Source organism: Gorilla gorilla, chromosome 5, assembly GCF_029281585.2.
Source record: "Gorilla gorilla gorilla isolate KB3781 chromosome 5, NHGRI_mGorGor1-v2.1_pri, whole genome shotgun sequence".
In the NCBI taxonomy this organism is placed as follows: Eukaryota; Metazoa; Chordata; class Mammalia; order Primates; family Hominidae; genus Gorilla; species Gorilla gorilla.
The window spans coordinates 120,941,744-120,960,348 of NC_073229.2; the positions used below are offsets into that span (position 1 = coordinate 120,941,744).

The 18,605-nt window shown below is 35.9% G+C and overlaps 1 protein-coding gene across 1 annotated transcript in view; it reads right to left on the minus strand.

Moving 5' to 3' along the window:
* The window catches only part of GPR63 (G protein-coupled receptor 63), a 43,641-nt gene that overhangs the window by 6,115 nt on the left and 18,921 nt on the right, over window positions 1–18,605 (minus strand). The gene's annotated exons all lie outside the window — the stretch shown is intronic.

Sequence of the window (18,605 nt, forward strand, 5' to 3'; positions counted from 1 at the left end):
ACTATTAATACAGATTTTTATTACCTGGTTCTCTTGAGCACTATTTTTTTTTTAATTAATAGTTCTTTGGTACAAGTTCTTACTCTAATTTTACATTAGCACAAAACCGGATGACAAAGAAACCTAAAGCAGGTTTCCTATTTCACATGTAACAATTACACGCTTTAGTTCTAACATCCTTATAAGTAGGCACTAGGTAATTGTCAATGAAGATCTGAAACATTTTCTTGGCTTGCTTTCTATTTATTTATTTATCCAATTAATTCATCAATTTTTTTCATTTTTAGTTTTTGAATTAAAAATTCATTCATTTTTAATTTCTTTCCAGAAGTTCCACCACCAACCATACTGGAGAACTTACTCAAGAGGAGAAGAAAAATTCTAAGATGTCTTGGTAATATTTTCAAAAGTTTTATTTTACTAAAGCTCTCTTTGCTTCTCATAGTCTCTCTTCTCTCTCAAGTCCATTGACTTTCATCCTTTCTTTTCTGATATGTATACATCTATCTCCTCTATTTTCTTCTCCCTAAAAAACCAATCTTATTTTGTGTTAGCAACTTGATCAGAATATGTCAACCAGATAACAAAGATAAGAGATGTTAAAGGAGAGATGACTAGAAAAATATTCAGGTATGAAGAATCTATTCCAGAAAACTTACAAAGATATTTAGTTAGCTTGCTCCAAAAAGTTTCTTATCACCTTTCTCTTATCCTAACCCGCAATTTCTTACCCAGATTTCTGTAGCTCCAGAGTTTTCTGTAAGGGACTTTCTTTATCTGCTGTCTTACACATTTTGTGGTATGGGTTTTTCCTTCCGTAGGTCTTTACTGGAGAGGTAACCTCTTTATAGTTAGAAAGAAGTCTCTGAATTTCTGGCTAGATTCCTTTAATAAGCTCTTAAGAGACTGGGAAAACATACATGTACAGCAGTTTAAAACAAATTGCAGTTTACTCATTATTTTGACTTAGAATCAGTCATTGATTTTTTTTTTTTCCAGACAGAGTCTCACTCTTGTTGCCCAGATGGTGCGATCTCGGCTCACCGCAACCTCCGCCTCCTGGGTTCAAGCGATTCTCCTACCTCAGCCTCCCGAGTAGCTGGGATTACAGGTATGCGCCACCAAGCCCAGCTAATTTTGTATTTTTAGTAGAGACGGGGTTTCTCCATGTTGGTCAGGCTGGTCTCGAACTCCCGACCTCAGGTGATCCACCCGCCTCAGCCTCCCAAAGTGTTGGGATTACAGGCGTGAGCCACTGCACCCAGCCTAGTCATTGATTTTAAGGGTCACTGTCAAAATTTCATTCATTCATTTACTAATGTATGATGGGTAGGGATATCACATTTCTAAGACCCAAGATCCAGCAATGTAGCCAAATCAGGGACTCTCTACATACCTATAGCTCTACAATCCCATCTTTTTTTGTCCAGGGCTGCCTTTATAAAAAGAAGAATCCTGATCTATTCATTCAAAATATCAACTTTACTACTTGCGTTCACTTCTACGGTTTAATTTCTTTGCCCTTACTAGATTTTATCTATCCTCACATATTCACTTTGTAATACAAAACATACCTGGATAAGATGCCACACTAAGCCAGCTGCTCTTGAACTTTATTAACCACAAAGGGGCCAGTGGGAAGACAGCAGTGGTAGTTGGAAGATTTTACACCATAATCACCATCAGCCTCTATAGAAGTACCCTAAATATACATATAATTAAGACTAAAGGCTGTGCTTAATTATAAATTAACCTCAATACAAGTCTACCTCCATAGAGGTAGAGGTAATTTCTCTAGAAAAATTATAAATAGACAAATGTGTATCTTAAGCCTAATGTGACAGCTGAAATTGTGTTTGACAAAGTAAACTAACATATATCCATCCTGTACTACCACACTGTTTAAAATATTTCATTTCCTTGACCATGTTAAGGAACAAAAACAAAAAATGGGATGAAGCCAAAGTAAAACCATAATTTAAAAGATGCCTTTTAACTTGTTATATTTGCATAGTCATTGTATCTTTCTACCATAAAAGCTTCCCACAACTATAAAAACTTCTAACAATTCATTCAATATTTCATCAAATATCTATTTAAGAACCTACTACATGCCAGGTACTAAAAGGAAAATGGTGAGCAAATAAATGGTTTCTAAATTTCTCGTTAAAAATGCAGACTAACCACAGTCCACATCCCGAAAATTACACTGAAATGACAGTAAAGGGATTTTTTAAACAAAGTATATAAACCAAAAGGACAAGAGGTATAAATGAAAAACACATCAGTAGATAAAAATTTTTTTCTAATTTTTTTTTTTTTTTTTTTTGAGACAGAGTCTCGCTCTGTCACCCAGGCTGGAGTGCAGTGGCACAGTCTTGGCTCACTACAAGCTCCACCTCCCGGGTTCATGTCATTCTTCTGCCTCAGCCTCACGAGTAGCTGGGACTACAAGCACCTGCCACCATGCCCAGCTAATTTCTTTTTTTTTTTGTATTTTTAGTAAAGACGGGGTTTCACCTGGTTTGCCAGGATGTTTTTTAATGTTTTAAGGCAAAAAAAGCAAATGGTGTTGTAGTAACTGACTTAAGAAACCAGAACAGAGAACAATTTATTCTCAATACTTCCAGGGAAATATGCTTTGAAGAAACTGAAACAATCCTGTAAATCCCCAGAGAATCTCTGGATGCCAATTACCACAGAGTATATAGGCAGAGCTGAAAACTGGAAAATTGACTGAAAATCAGAGACATTGGAACCCCACTCCACACCTAGTTCTCCTCTCTGAACAATCACATGGAAGTACGTATCTCCATTTCAGTAGCCCAACTCTGTGGCACAACTGAACCTGACAAGCACCACACTCGAAAATATTAGTGCAAGGCTGAAAACAGGGGGACTGAGTGAATGCATATTCAATTTGAGAACCTAGCTCCTTTTGCCATCCTGCTCTCAGACTGCCAGAAGCCAGGCACATATTGCCCATGCAGAAGACTGAAAGGCTGTAACTAAACTGCCACAGAGGAAAAACCTCTAGATACTAACATCTGATGGTAGCCCAAGAACAATGCCAGCTTGGTGACCAGTCACCTGTATATGGAAGCCCACCCACTGTCAAACCAGCCCATGAACACAGAGATTCTAATCAACTTGTCAGTGCCTATTAAATATAAATTGTCAATTTCTCTAAGAAATAAAGAGTTTAACAAAGAAATCAAACAAAAGCATTTTTGTAGTTAAACATTAAGGAAAATAACTTCAATTTAAAATGCTAAGGAACATAGCATGAACAGACTTAATAATGCCTTTGCCTCAGTATCTGTACAGTGGTCGTCATTCACTTCACTCCTGGCTCATTGGAATGTAAATATTCCCTGGCCTTCTTCCTTTTCTTATGAAGTATAATAACCAAAGCAGTGCTCTTGAATGCTCACAGTAACTACATTAAAAGATTCTTTCCCCTAAGCATTTCTCATCAAATATCATTGTCACCTGAAGTTTCTTTGAATTTTATGTAAGAATAGGTTAAAAAGTTTCATACTTACAATTTGTATTTCCAAATGAAATAGGACAGTAACAGCATGAGAGCAACAGACAATTAGCGTAGGTTGGTAACATTTACACAGGAGTCTTAATGTTAAATCCAATCTAGACTAGTCTTTATTTGCCATTTGTTGGAAATGTTTAACAAATCTTCCAAGTGAGAAAAATTTTAAATTATGTGTGAATGTGTGCACATGATATATGCATACATAACATACATGTTTATACAAACACACATGTATGTGTACTTGTAAAACTCGCGTATTGTAGAAGTGACTGGATTTATGATTCTCTCTTATTGCATCTACAGCAACAATGCTGGGTTATCACGTTAATGATATAAGTGGAGTGTTTTATATTTGGAGTGTGCCAGAATGTCATATTTATTGGGCTTCAGTGGCTAGAATGGTCAGTAGAGGTTGTAGTATTCTCTTGGTCCTCTTTCCTTAGTCTTACCTGCCACTGGAGTGCTTTATTTTATTTTTTTTGAGACAGTATCTCACTCTATCACCCAGGCTGGAGTGTGGTGGCAAAATCACAGCTCACTGTAGTCTTGACCTCCCAAGCTCAAGTGATTTTTGGAGTGCTTTAAGTACTTGTTTTATTCTCTGAAAAGGCGATATTCTCCTAGAAGGCAGCCATTGATTTTATTAATCCCATTGTACCCTACGACCACTATGCTTTGCACACATTCTGATAAATATTTAGATAACTAAATTCATTTGCACTGTTTTGTGGGATCAATTTTTTGTTTACTCATTTTAATATTCATAAAATATGCACATAATTTTAAAAATAATTAGATAAGTTTTAAGGTGATCATCAAACCCTGTCCCAATCTTCACCACCCCATTTCTGTTTTTAGAGGTACTCATTCTTAATTATTTTAAAGGTTTTTTCATATATTTATTCTTTATATATCTAAATAACATGAAGAAATTACTTTTTGGTTTATCACTTAAATATATTAACTCCTGATTTCCTGTAAGTATAGATGTAGATTTAGCTGTCACAGCATTTCCAACTAATTTCTCTTCCCTTTGTACTATCAAAATCTTTATTTGAAACTTCTCAATTACAGTAGTGTATTAATGTAGTTATGTAAATAGTATATTTACTGATAAGCCAACAGTAGAATATTTTCCTTTCTTGTTTAACTTTTAGAAGTCCTAAAATTAATAATTAACTTACATATTTATTCTCCATTTTTTTGTTTGTTTTGTTTTGGCTGTTTGGATATTTTTTGTTGAAGTTTTTGTTCAAGTCCTTTGCTCATCTTTCAGCTGGGTTATCTTTTTCTTATAAATTTGTTGGCATTTAAATATACATACACACACACACACATACATTCTTTTTTCCCAAAGGATGAAGCTGTGCAATTTATAAGGAACAGAGGTTTATTTTGTCTCACAATTCTGCAGGCTGTAAGAGAAGCATGGTGCCAGCATCTGCTCCTGGAGAGGTTTCAGGAGGCTTACAATCATGGTGGAAGGTGAAGGGTGAGAGCAGGAACAAGAGAGCGAGAGGGGTTGGTGCCATACCCTTTTAAAAAACCAGACCTTGTGTGAACTCAGAGCAAAAACTCACTCACTACGGGGAGGACAGCATCAAGGCATTCATGAGGGATCCACCCCATGACTCAAATACCTCTCACCAGGCCCAAACCTCCAACACTGGGGATTCCATTTCAACATGAGATCTGGAGGGGACAAACAGCCCAACCATGTCAGTATCATATTCTACAGTACTGATTCTATTCAGAGCAGGAGTTTATGGAAATCACATGATTAATGAAGTTTGGGCTCATTACAACTCCCACTCATCCCAGAACTCATGCCATGGTTATTCTACCAGTTTTGAAATGCTGAGTTAGAACAGACAAACTCAGCAGATTCTCTCACTGGTTCTCTAATCTGTGGAGCAAGGGTATAATGGTAGGAAAGGTTAACTGCAAACCCTTAGAACTATCTATTTCTACCTATGAAAATAAACCAAAAGCAACATTTCATTCCTGCAGAGATTGCAAAGATTAGAGTCACCATCAAGGACTTGCAAGAAGAAGGTGATCATTTCTGCCATATCTCTATTCAAGTTGCCTCTTTGGCTTTGTAGAAAACAGATGGATTTTGAAGAGTGCAGATGCTGTACCAGATGTGGTTTTACTGATGGAGCGAATCAACGTATTTCCTGGCATCTGGTACATGGCTATTGATCTGTCAAATTCTGGTTTTCTCTATATGTGTTAGCAAAGACTACTTGAAGCATTTGCCTACCCTACTATCCTACCTCAGGGCTCTGTCAAGTCTCCAGCACGCTATCATAATCTCGTTCACAGGGACCTTGGTTGTACTTCTAGTCCATAGAATGTCATGCTGTCCATTACATGCTGACTATACAGTAAGTGGTAAATACCCTATGCATGGTAAGTCACATGTGCGACAGAGTGAAGAAAGAGTCCTAAAAAAATTCAGAGGCCTGCCATCTTTTAAATTTTCTAGGGGTCTTAGTAGTATTTCAAGATATCCCTTCCAAAGTGATAGCTCTCTTGCCTACCACTAATACAGAGACACAGCATCTAGCTGGCTTTTCTGGACTCTGGAGGCAACATGCACCTCATTTGGGTATGTTATTCTGACCTATTTATCAAGTAGCTTGAAAAGCTGCCATATTTGAGTAATCAGTAATAATAAGAGAAGGCTCCACAACAGGTCCAGGCTGCTATGAAAGCTGCTCTGCCACTGAGCCGAAAGATTTACTGGTGTTTTAGGTGTCTGTGGCACATAGGGATTCTGTATAGCATTTGGCAGGCCCCTTAAAGGTCAGACCAGATCTTTAGTATTTTGGAACAAAGCTATGGAACATGAGTGCTCCACATAAACTTGGTGTTGTCTGACTTTCTGAAGCCATACAGTTGGGTTTGCATGGAGCATTTTAGCCTTATACAGAAGGGTATGTATGAAATCAGACCTGGCAGGTGCTCAGGGCACAGTTCAGTTACATGAGCAAGTGGCTGAGATTCCCACAGCTCCTATGTTTGCTGTAATGACCCTCTCTTTAAACTTCACCTGTGACCTCACTGAGATGAGGTTCTTATGACCAGTTAACTAAAGAAGAACAAAATTAAGGCCTGATTTATTGTGCAGATGGTTCTGCACAATAAATTGGTGCCACCCAGGGGTGAAGAGTTGTAGCATTACAGCCCCACTTGGAAGCCCGTAAGGGCACAGCAGAGAAAACCTCCCAGTGGGCAACATTTTGAATAGTATACTTGGTTGTTCATTTTGACAAATTCATGCCAGAGATGAAAAACTACATTCATTCATAGACAGTAGCTAATGGTTTGACTGGCTAGTCATGTAAATGCTCACCAAATAGCAACTTTCAAAAGAAGAGCTTGATAATCAGGCAGACAACATGACCTATTCTATTGAGATCAATCAACCTCTCTCTCTAGTCACTCCTGTCCTTCCCTAAAGGATTCATGAACAACATAGCCATGGCAGAAGGGACAGAGATTATACATGTGCTCAGCAACATGGACTTCCACTCACCCAGATCAATCTGGCTATAGCCACTGGATACTCACCGTGGCAACACAGGGACCAAAACTAAACTTATTGAAAATGACATAATCTCCTGGAGACACTAGCCAACTACTTGGTGACAAGTGGATTACATGGACTACTTCCATGATTGGTGACTTTGTTTTTCTTAGAATATATCCATATGCTGGATAATTTTACCAAATTAGGCCATCAAGCATAATATCAATATGTTTAGTATCCTGTGCCTCCTTCCTTTCACACAATATCCTACACATATCAGAGAAAAGTAATCAGAAAGCTAATAATCACCTCCACTGTGGTTACACATTTCAAATAAAAACAGTAGGAACTCAAAAACAAAACTCTTAAAATTTTGTTTTTTAAGTATCCAGAAGCATAAAGGAATAGACATATCAAGATATTCAGTATTCAAAGGGGCAATCTGCATTCTTAAGAATAACCTTTTATCTCCCGAGTTTTGTTAGGAAGTATAATATCAAAGAACTGTCTTAAGCTCTTTGAATAGCTTAGCTTTAAAAATTCCACGGCAACTATGACATTACTACTGCTATAATATTATGACATTACTACTGCTATAATATCCATTTTAAGGATAATGGAATGATTGCACAGAATGGTCAAGTAACATGTCCAAGGTCACATGACTAATAATGGGCAAAGCTGGGAGTTAAACCCAGGAAGTGTGTTCTTAGCCACTACGCTATGCTGTAAAACAGAGAATACAACATACAGAAATGCCACTAGTACTAGAAAAACATAATACTTTGTTTTCTTTTACATATCACATGTATGTTTTCAAAAACATATTGCTAAATTTAAAAAGCAATTACAATAAATTTAGAAATGATGTGGAAATGAATCAGGATTATATCTATATTTTTTTACCAGAATATTCATGTAAATGTAGGGCTCTATACCGTGATTACAGAAGTCTAGGTCTGCCAAAAATATGTGACATATGGAATCTAAATATGCATGAAAAATACAAATACTTTTTTTCTTTCAAAAAATGAGACTCAGTAAAAAGAATCTTAACAGTGCTGAATTTGCTCAGTGTTTCCCAATGCAGATGGTACAAATATCTGGTAAAAATACAATAAAGCTCCAAAGCAACGAGATTAGTTTTCCCATGGGGTTGCTAAAACTGGAGTGACCACCTTTTAACCACAATTTCACATGAAACAAAGTGAAAATTCTACAATCCCAATAGAACTGAATATTTAGTAAGTAAAAGGAAAGATTTCTTCACGCCAATTCTTTCAGTGCCCAAAAGGATTTTCTGATGCTGCAGTAATATAAATGCTGGCTGTTTTTCAGAAGAGTTTCACAGGCAGAAGTGCTGAGGGCTTCCATAAAACTCTGCAAAGCAGTCCTCATCAAAACTGGGACTGCAGAGAAAAGGAGCAAAAAAGTGGGACACCTACACTGAACTCCAGTCAACTAAACAGGGCCAGCTTCTTTCTTTCTTTCTTTCTTTCTTTTTTATTTTATTATTATGATACTTTAAGTTTTAGGGTACATGTGCACAATGTGCAGGTTAGTTACATATGTATACATGTGCCATGCTGGTGTGCTGCACCCATTAACTCATCATTTAGCATTAGGTATATCTCCTAAAGCTATCCCTCCCCCCTCCCCCCACCCCACAACAGTCCCCAGAGCGTGATGTTCCCCTTCCTGTGCCAGCTTCTTTCTTTATCTCATCCTGCCATCTCTAATTCTTCAAGATGGTTTTATTCTCTTTCCTTTCTGCTCCTTTCCTTTTTCTCTTCCTTTATATTATTTTGACTGTATCTCTACACTGAAAATTTTCAAAACCAACCTCCCTTTCTAATCTCCAATAAAAGACCATCCTTGGATCCACATACAAGCTGGAGTACACTGGCTTTACCAGCTCATTAGAATCATAGCCTCTCTGCTACAACTTCCACCTCTAACCCCTCTAGGAGAATCCTGCTATCTTTGCCTCCCCAGTTAGGCCTTCAAATGACCCTGTATTTAGAGTGCATGTTAACTAATGTGTCTAACTGCCTGTTATCTCTACCATGACTCAGACTACAAATCTTGCAAAAGAGATAGGAGCACCACATTACAACTTAGAAAGAAACTCATTATACAAAATTCTGCCTTGATGTTAAAATTCACTGGGCTGCCTAGATAGAGATATAAAGATATACAGATTAGATATAGATATATGCATGTATCTATATCTACAGATAGATATAGATATGATGTGTATATATAACCAAAAAATTCTTTCATGGTTCACTAAGTATGTTCTCTTTATATGCAATTTGATCTGAATCATTTTCTGCATTTTTCTCTTCCTTCAAATCCATAGTAACCCAGTACTAAATAAAACCTATCAACTTTCACAAATGCTAAGAAAATGTCATCTAAATATGGCCAACCTCAAGCTTTTCCTAAATTATCTTACTATAAGGATGTCAAAAGTAGAGAAAAAATATCTGGGTAATAGTCTTGGCCCTTCCATTCATTAACTAAGATGTTCAGGCAAGTCAGTGAACTTTCCTGACTCTCAAATGTCCTTATCTCAAAGATGCAGATATAAAACCACACCATAGGTTGGTGAATTAAATAAGATAGATGAAAGTGAATTATAAACTACAAAGTGCTATCAAATTATAACATATTATAACCATAGTCTTCTACAGACTTCCACTATGTTATGCAATCAATATCTCTATTATAGCCTATTGGTGGGAGTATGAACTGGTACAGCATTTTGGGAGTAAGAGTAGGCAGTATTTCTTAATATTAAACAATTTAAATATTGTCTAGAATTCTACATGATAAAAACACTAGCATAAACATGCAGATAAGAATGTTCATTGTAGCATTACTTCATAGTGAAAAACTCAACATCTTTTTAATACTCATCAATAAGATAACAGTTAAATAAGCTGGGGCGCGGTGGCTCACACCTGTAATCCCAGCAGTTTGGAAGGCTGAGGCAGGTGGATAGCTTGAGGTTAAGAGCTCGAGACCAGTCTGGCCAACATGGTGAAACTCTGTCTCTATTAAAAATACAAAAATTAGCTGGGTGTGGTGGCGTGTGCCTCTAATCCCAGCTACTCAGTAGCTGAGGCACAAGAATCACTTGAATCCAGGAGGCAGAGGTTGCAGTTAGCTGAGATCACGCCATTGCCCTCCAGCACAGGCGACAGTGCGAGATTCCGTCTCATAAAAAAAAAAAAAAAAGATAACAGTTAAATAAAGTGTGGTACATACATACTAGGAATACCATGCAGCTATCACAAACAATAGGTCAATCTAGAATAGTGATAGCAGAGAATGTTCATCATATACTAAAAAAAAAGAAAAAAAATTAACATGCAGAATGACATACAACATAGTCCCATTGTTATGTATGTATGTAGATGTGTGTATATGCATATACATGCATGTGTTTGTGCATATGTACATAGGTATAGAAAAACAGACCAAACGGACAAAAGGGATTTCTTTTCTGATATGAAATTAAGGGAGTAAAATATTATTTTCCCCATACATTTACAGTTTTGTATAATTTTTTCCACATTAAATCAATATTGATCTTGTACTATTCTATCACACTTTTCTCCCTGTTTCCTGTATAAAATTCCTTGAGGATGCAAGCTGCAACCTATCTTATTTGTAACATATCTGACCTAACACAAAGCTGTGTATCCTAAAGTTGCTTAAGATAACAATAACCATGTATGCCACTCTCTATGGAAAAGAGGGTAAGAAGCAAACCACAGTCTGCAGATTCTGCAGGACCTGGGCTCAAGCTTCCCAGGGCTCCCAGCAGAGACATCCCACCAGCCCCGGTCTCAGTCCAGTCCTCTAAAATGCTGTACTCATTGCATATGCTCTAAAGGTTGGCCTTGATTCCACTGATCCCAGGATGCTAGGAAGAATCGAGTGGCACCACTATGAAAAAATTGCTGTTCTAAAACTATTCTATCCCCTAACGGATAAACAGAAACTGGCTGCTGGGAATAACCCACGCGTTCCAGCCAACTCATTACTGACAGCAGAATAAAACAGGTAGGAATCTGAAATACTGGCGTTACTCAAGGGTGTCTGCTTTTGTCTTGAACAAAATGAAAGTCTAAAAGAAAGAACAATGCCTAAGAGAAAGGAGAGCTCTTGTGACATTATGGAGCATCTCTCTCTCATTCTGGGCCACAGCCTGCGCTTGAAGAGAAAAGATGTCACATCATGTTCTTCTGTTATTTGCCACACTCTTAGCCAACAAGAATTTCACTTGGTCCTCCCTTCATTCCTATCTTTCCTCTCATCTAAGAAAGAAATTAAATTGCAAACTAAGAGAGGAAAGAAAAAAGTGTATCACATATAAATTTATATTCCTTCCTATATTAGGCCCTTGCAACATATCCAGAGATTCTAATTAAAACTGGGGGAATGGTAGTCGAAGGACACACAAGGATGGAAGTATACTCCTGAGTTCTGTTTTGAAAAAGGTGGAACCAGAAATAAAGAACCAACCATTTCACTTCAGAACTTTATTTCATTAAAAATAAATAAATAAATAAATAAATAAAATAAAAGGCAATCACCTGCATTGAGCAACCTACTTTGCAATTAAAATGAATACTCTATAAATTTAGATCACTATAACAATGTCTACTTTTTTTTTGTCGTTAATTCTGTTATTCTCTGGTTTATCTGTAAGTAGAGTCAAAGGAAGCTTTGAAAACAAACCAAAAAGGAATATACAATAATCACACAGAGTGAGACAGGGTAGGGAAGAGCTTATTTAAAGTTATTTTTTATATAGGGCACATCATCATGGCATCAAAATTACCTTATTTGCAAGGCATATCTAACCTAAAACCTATATGCAATAAAGCTAAAGGAAAAAATGCTGTGTGTACATTTTAAGTATGAACCACAAGTAGTGTTCTATTTAAAATGATGTTCCATTCCTAACATATTTCTAATTCTAACCACAATATTCACCACAAAAAAGAAGAATTTTCTCACTAATGTTCAAAGGAACACTTAGTTTTTCCATAGACATTTAAAAAATGAGATTATTAAGCACAAGGATTTATTTGCCTTCCTGTTACTTTTCCCCATAAATACTAAAAAGAAATTAAACTAAATGTCAGGAAGGGCTCTGGTTCAGAGAATATGCTAAGTGACTTCTGATGACAATCAAAACTGAAACTCAAGTGGCATGAAAGGTCAGCATTTAATAGAAGTGCAAATTAATTATAATTGAAGACTTTAAAAATGTATTTTTAAGTGGCTAATAGATTAACCTTTTAGAAACGCAAAAAGCAAAAGAAGTGATAAGTCCTATCGGTGATAGGTTTTGTTTATATTCCCTTTGTCTCCTACTTCTATTTCTTTTTATTTTTTTATTTTATTGATGCATAATATTTTGCCTATTCATGAGGTACATGTGAGCATTTGTTACATGTATAGAATGTGTAATAATCAAGTCGGGGTATCTGGAGTATCCATCATCTAGAGTATTTAACATTTCTATGCGTTGGGAACATTTCAAGTTCTCTCTTCTAATTAGTTTGAAATACAAAGAACATTGTTGCTAACTATAGTCACCCTACTCTGCTATTGAACATGAGAACTTCTACCTTCTATCTAACTGTATGTTTGTATCCATTAAACAACCTCTCTTCATCCCCTCTTCCTCTTCTGTTATCTTCCTAGCTCCTGGTATCTATCATTCTATTCTCTACCTCCATGACATAGCTTCTTTAGCTCCCACATGAATAAGACATGTGGTACTTGTCTTTCTGTTCCTAGCCTATTTAATTTACCATAATGACCTCCAGTTCCATCCATATTGCTGCAAATAACATGCTTTCATTTTTTATGGCTAAATAGAACTCCACTGTGTACATATACATGTTCTTTATCCCTTTGTCTGTTGATGGACATTTAGGTTGATTCCACATCTTTGCTATTGTGAATACTGCTATGATAAACATGCAACCACAGGTATCCTTGGATATATAAATTCCTTTTGCTTTGAATATATACTCAGCACTGAAATTGCTGGATTGTATGGTAGTTCTCCTCTTTGTTTTTAGAGAAAACTCCATACTGACCCAGTGGTCATTCAGGAGCATGTTTAATTTCCATATATTTGTAAAGTTTCCAAAGTTCCTCTTGTTATTGATTTCTACTTTTATTCCATTGTCATCTGCAAAGATACTTGATATGCTTTCAATTCTATTGAGATTTGTTTTGCATCCCAACACATGGTTTATCCTAGAAAAATGTTCCATGTGCTGATGAGAAGAATGTGTATTCTGTAGCTGTTGGGTGAAATACCCTGAAAATGTCTGTTAGGTCCAATCCAAGGTTTCTTCGTTAATTTTCTGTCTAGATTATCTAACGCTGAGAATGGGGTGTTGAAGTCCCCTACATAGTCTTTAGTCTCCCCTACAAGTTTGTTTTACTTTTGAGATGTCTTCTATTATTTGATCTTTATCTCTGAGCAGTGGCTATGATTATATATTCTCTGTCTCTGAGGAATAACTATGGTTTATTAACATAAGGATGAGCCATAAAGATGGCATCATATTAACATCTGCATAAGATTACCTGATACTAAACTGGAGTAAAACAAAACCTTATGTAAAAAGTGGTATATTTGAAATGTAGGATATAAAAAAAATACTATAAAAATGCAACAAAAAAGAAAAAAATTGTAGTATTGTTACTTCAAAGCAAAAGAAAAAATACTTTTTGTAAATGACATTCAATGGTACTCAGAAAATAACCCACAGACTTGTTCAATCTCCAACTTTATATCTAATACATACAATATTATATATGTATAAAACCTTAGTAAGTTTTCAAGCAAAGGAGGAAATGTAAATTATAGATGAGGAAGCTGAGCCACAAGGAAACTACGTAACTTGCCCAAGGTCACATAGCTGGTAAACAGTAGAGCGAGGATTGGAACTCAGGTAAAATTGCCTCTCGTCTTTGAGCCATCATTATATTAGGGGCAGAAAAAAAGCCTTATCCCAGAAAAAGAAAAAAAATTTCAGATGTGCAATTATTATAGCTACCAATTCTTAAATGTCTACCATGTACCAGACCTTAACATATATTATTGCTAATCCTGACAAACCACCCCAAAGACAGAAGTTATGTTCCCCATTTTCAAGAGAATTAAACCAAGGCTCAGAGGGCAATGTGCTGCCAATCACACAGCTGGTGGGAGGACCGGGATTAGAACCCAGGGCATCCGGCTCCAAAGTTTCTGCTCTTTACAAAATGTTTTGCTGCTTCTCACATAACCTACAGAAGAGAACGGTACTTTTATTCCACTTAATATAGCAATTTGCAATGTTAAAAATGCTGTCCCTCATCCCTGGTCTAATATCTTGAGGGTTTTATTTTTAGACTAGCCTTCCCTAAAGGCTTCAAGTTTTCTGCAGAACACCATTCCCTGAGGGCCTGAGACAGCATGAGAGCAAATAATGTGTTTTACAAAATGACCAAAAAAAAATGTAGGGCAGTGACTAAAACAAGGACATTTCTGTGAGTTATATCATACTTTCACAATTAATAGAGCCAAAATGTGGATAAGGAAAATTCCATTATCCCTTAATCTCAGACACAATTTTCATACTGCTGACTAAAAATTAAACTGTTTGGATGATTTCTTGAAATCCAAACACTTAAGACTTGGATAAACTATGGGAATGAAGAATGTTTTAGATTTTCTAAATTTTTATGTGCATGCTTTAGAACTCTGAAATCAGTTTAAAGTGGTCTAACACTTCAACTCCTTCAAAATGCAACTGGTAAGGTTGACACTCACCATTTATATGAATGCTTCCAGGAGCGAGATAATTTAACTTCATGTGAGGAAGCCAAGACATATAATTCCCCTTTTAAATTTGTGGCGATTTATAAAACAGGTACTTTCTGATACATCACAAAGGAGAATTTGATCTTAAGTTAATGATTTGCATGGATGTGAGAAAGAAGATAACTCAAAATTGGAATGGCTCTGATTCTACTTATAGGAAGTATCTAAAATAGTCAAACTCATAGAAGCAAAGAATAAAATGGTAGTTGCCAGGGACTGGGGAGAGGGAGAAATGGGGAAGTGTTCTTCAGTGGTTATAAAGTTTTTTATGCAGGATGAATAAGTTCTAATAATCTTCTGTACAACACAGTACCTGTATTAACAACAGAGTATTGTGTACTTTAATATACATTAAGAGGACAGATCTGATATTGTGTTCTTACAAGAACACACACATACAAAACAACATGAGGAAAATTTTGGAGGTGATGAATATGTTCAGTGCCTTGGCTGTGGTGAAGATATCGCAGGTTTACACGTATGTCCAAACTCTTCAGGATGTATATGTTAAATGTGTACAATTTTTTGTATATCATATATATCAATAAAGCTAAAAAATGAGATGCCTCATGAACTTAGACTTGAGGCGATGCTCCTAAATGAAATTATATAAATCAATAACTAGACAAACTTTCATACAGATAAATCACTGAACACAGCGTGACATAAGAAAACATTCCTGAAGGGTTTCCTGCTCTTCTCTCTACATTATTTTTGAAATGCGATCCACTTCATGTTAATATGACCTGTACCACATACCAGATACCAAGACAGAATACAAAAGAAAAGGGGACACAACCCTTGCCTTCAAAAATATTAAAACATTATAAAGATTAATGAAAAAACTAATTATTCTGGTCTATTAATATAATATCTTCAAATGCATGGATTCTTATTTGTTAATACAGGCAATATTACACATTAAAAATTCTTAAAAATCATTGAATAATAATGTATATTAATAAGCAAGTAAATCATAAATAGAAGACGCAAAAAAACAACGATTGTTCAAAACAGTGTTCAGTCTCACTCAAGTAAAAATGAGAATTCAAACATAATGGAATGTTAATTTTGTGCCTAGCTTTTCAAAGGTTTAAACAAGATGAAAATAATTCTAGCAAGTTGATACTCCACCAATGGGAATGTAAGCTTATAGCAATTCAGGAAGCTATTTCAACGGCCTTAAAAACATTCCTAGAGACTTCCGCTTCTAGCAAATAAAGTCAAGCCTGTAGCAGACCAACACTCCCACCAAAAACAACCAAAAAAGCTGGATAACATTTTTAAATCTCTTTGAAGACATCTGAGAGCCACCAAAGCAGGGAGAACCTGAGAGGCTACGATCTGAGAGAAATGAAGTATAGAAAAGTGAGGCACTCTGCAATTCGCGTTATTTTTCACCTGAAGGCATGAGCTAATTCTGAAATGCTAGCTCAGAGGTTTTCTCAAGGCAGCTGAGAAACCGAGAGCCTGCAAAGTGGCAGCTGAAAGGATTAAAAGCTGCTGAAAAGCTTGAAAGTCTGGTAAAAGAGGCAGCTAAAATGCTGGGAAGCTAAGCAGAGCACAGTCTCAGTGGGCTGGAAGCTGGCATTCTGGGTTCATGGAAAGGTTGGGGGAAACAACATCTGAAAGATGTCACTCTTGGAATAGGCATGAAGAAAAAATTGAATAGCCCTCCAATATAACAACCAAATATCAGCCTCTAATTAGCTCGTTTAAGTTTCTTAATATTTATTAAGTTTCCAAATCAAATATATTTTTAAGGCACAAACAGGATGTCAAAAGCACTGGCTATAAAGAGTGATAAATTCACCAAAAGGTGAAATTATAAGAACAGAAAGGCAAGCCAAAAGGCAGAAGACATTTGCAATCACTAAAGACAAAGGACTCATCCTTTGAATATATATATTTAAATGCCAACAAATTTATAAGAAAAAGATAAACAACCCAGGCTGAAAGATAGGCAAAGGATTTGAACAAAAACTTCACAAACATATCCAAACGGCCAAAACAAAACAATACAAAACAAAATCCACAACATATGTAAACATGTTCTTCCTCAACACTCATCAGGGAGATGCAAATAAAAATCACAATAAAATAAAAATCCAACAGAATGACTAAAGTTGAAAACATATATATATATATATATATATATATATATATATATATATATAAAAAATATACCAAATACTGACCAGGATGTGGTACAAATGAAACTTTCATTCATTGGGAGTGGAAATGGGTAACTAGATAACAGTATGCTGTCTATGGTAAATTTGTAGTTATGCCTGCTCTGTTACCCAGTAATCCCACTCCTGAGTAATGAACAGAAATACTTAGATTTGTACACCAAAAGTTAAATACAAGTATATTCCTAGAAGCATTATTTGAAATATTAGAACAGCAAAAATGTCCATCAATAGAACTGATAAATCAACGTCATTATATGCATATAATCAAATACTACACAGCCACGAAAATGGGCAAAACTACTATAACGCAACACATGGATGAATCTCACAAATATAACATTGAACAAAAGACAGACACAAATATGTATATACAATATTATTCAATTTATATAGAATTCAAACACAGGCAAAATTCATCTATGTTAGTAGTTTATTGGTTACCTTTGGGGAAGAGTAGGAGTTATGACTGGGAAAGGGTTTCTGGGAGGTTCATATATTCATTTTTTTTTTCAAATTTCACTGAACTGTGCCCGTATGATTGGTGCATCTTTCTGCTTGTTATGTAAAACTTCAAAAAGTTTATGAAAAATATTAAAACTTTCTAGAAATTTTACTTCTCAGGATCCATACTTAAGAAATAATTTTATACTACCCAAAGCAATCTATAGATTCACAGCAATCTCAAAATGCCAATGACATTCTTCATAGAAATATTTTTTAAAATGCTAAAATTTCTATGGAGCCACAGAAGATCCCTTATAGCCAGAGTAATCCTGAGCAAAAAGTTAAAAAAATTTCATGGCCAGGCGTGGTGGCTCAGGCCTGTAATCCCAGCACTTTAGGAGGCCAAGGCGGGTGGATCACCTGAGGTCAGGAGTTCAAGACCAGCCTGGCCAAAATGGTGAAAACCCGTCTTTACTAAAAAATACAAAAATTAGCCAAGTGTGGTAGTTCGTGTCTGTAATCCCAGCTACTTGGGAGGCTGAGGCAAGAGAATCGCCTGAACCCAGGAGGCAGATGTTGCAATGAGCCAAGATCGCACCACTGTACTCCAGCCTGGGCAACAAGAGTAAAACTCCCATTCAAAAAAAAAAAATTTCATGTACATCATAGTAAGAAATTTGAAGCAATCCTAAGGTTTACATTTAAAAAACAGAATTATGTGATTTATAAAATAGAATGCTGTACAGCAACTAAAACTGTTTTTGAAGAGTATTTAATGACACGTGAAAATATTATGCTAGCATATTGAGTGAAGAAAAGCTGTATACATAATATGTTCCCACTATGTTTTGAAAATTTTTTCAAAGAATTAGAAGAGAACATATCAAAATATTAACACACATCAGGGTGAACAGGCAACCCAAGAATGGGAGAAAATTTTTGCAATCTACCCATCTGACAAAAGTCTAA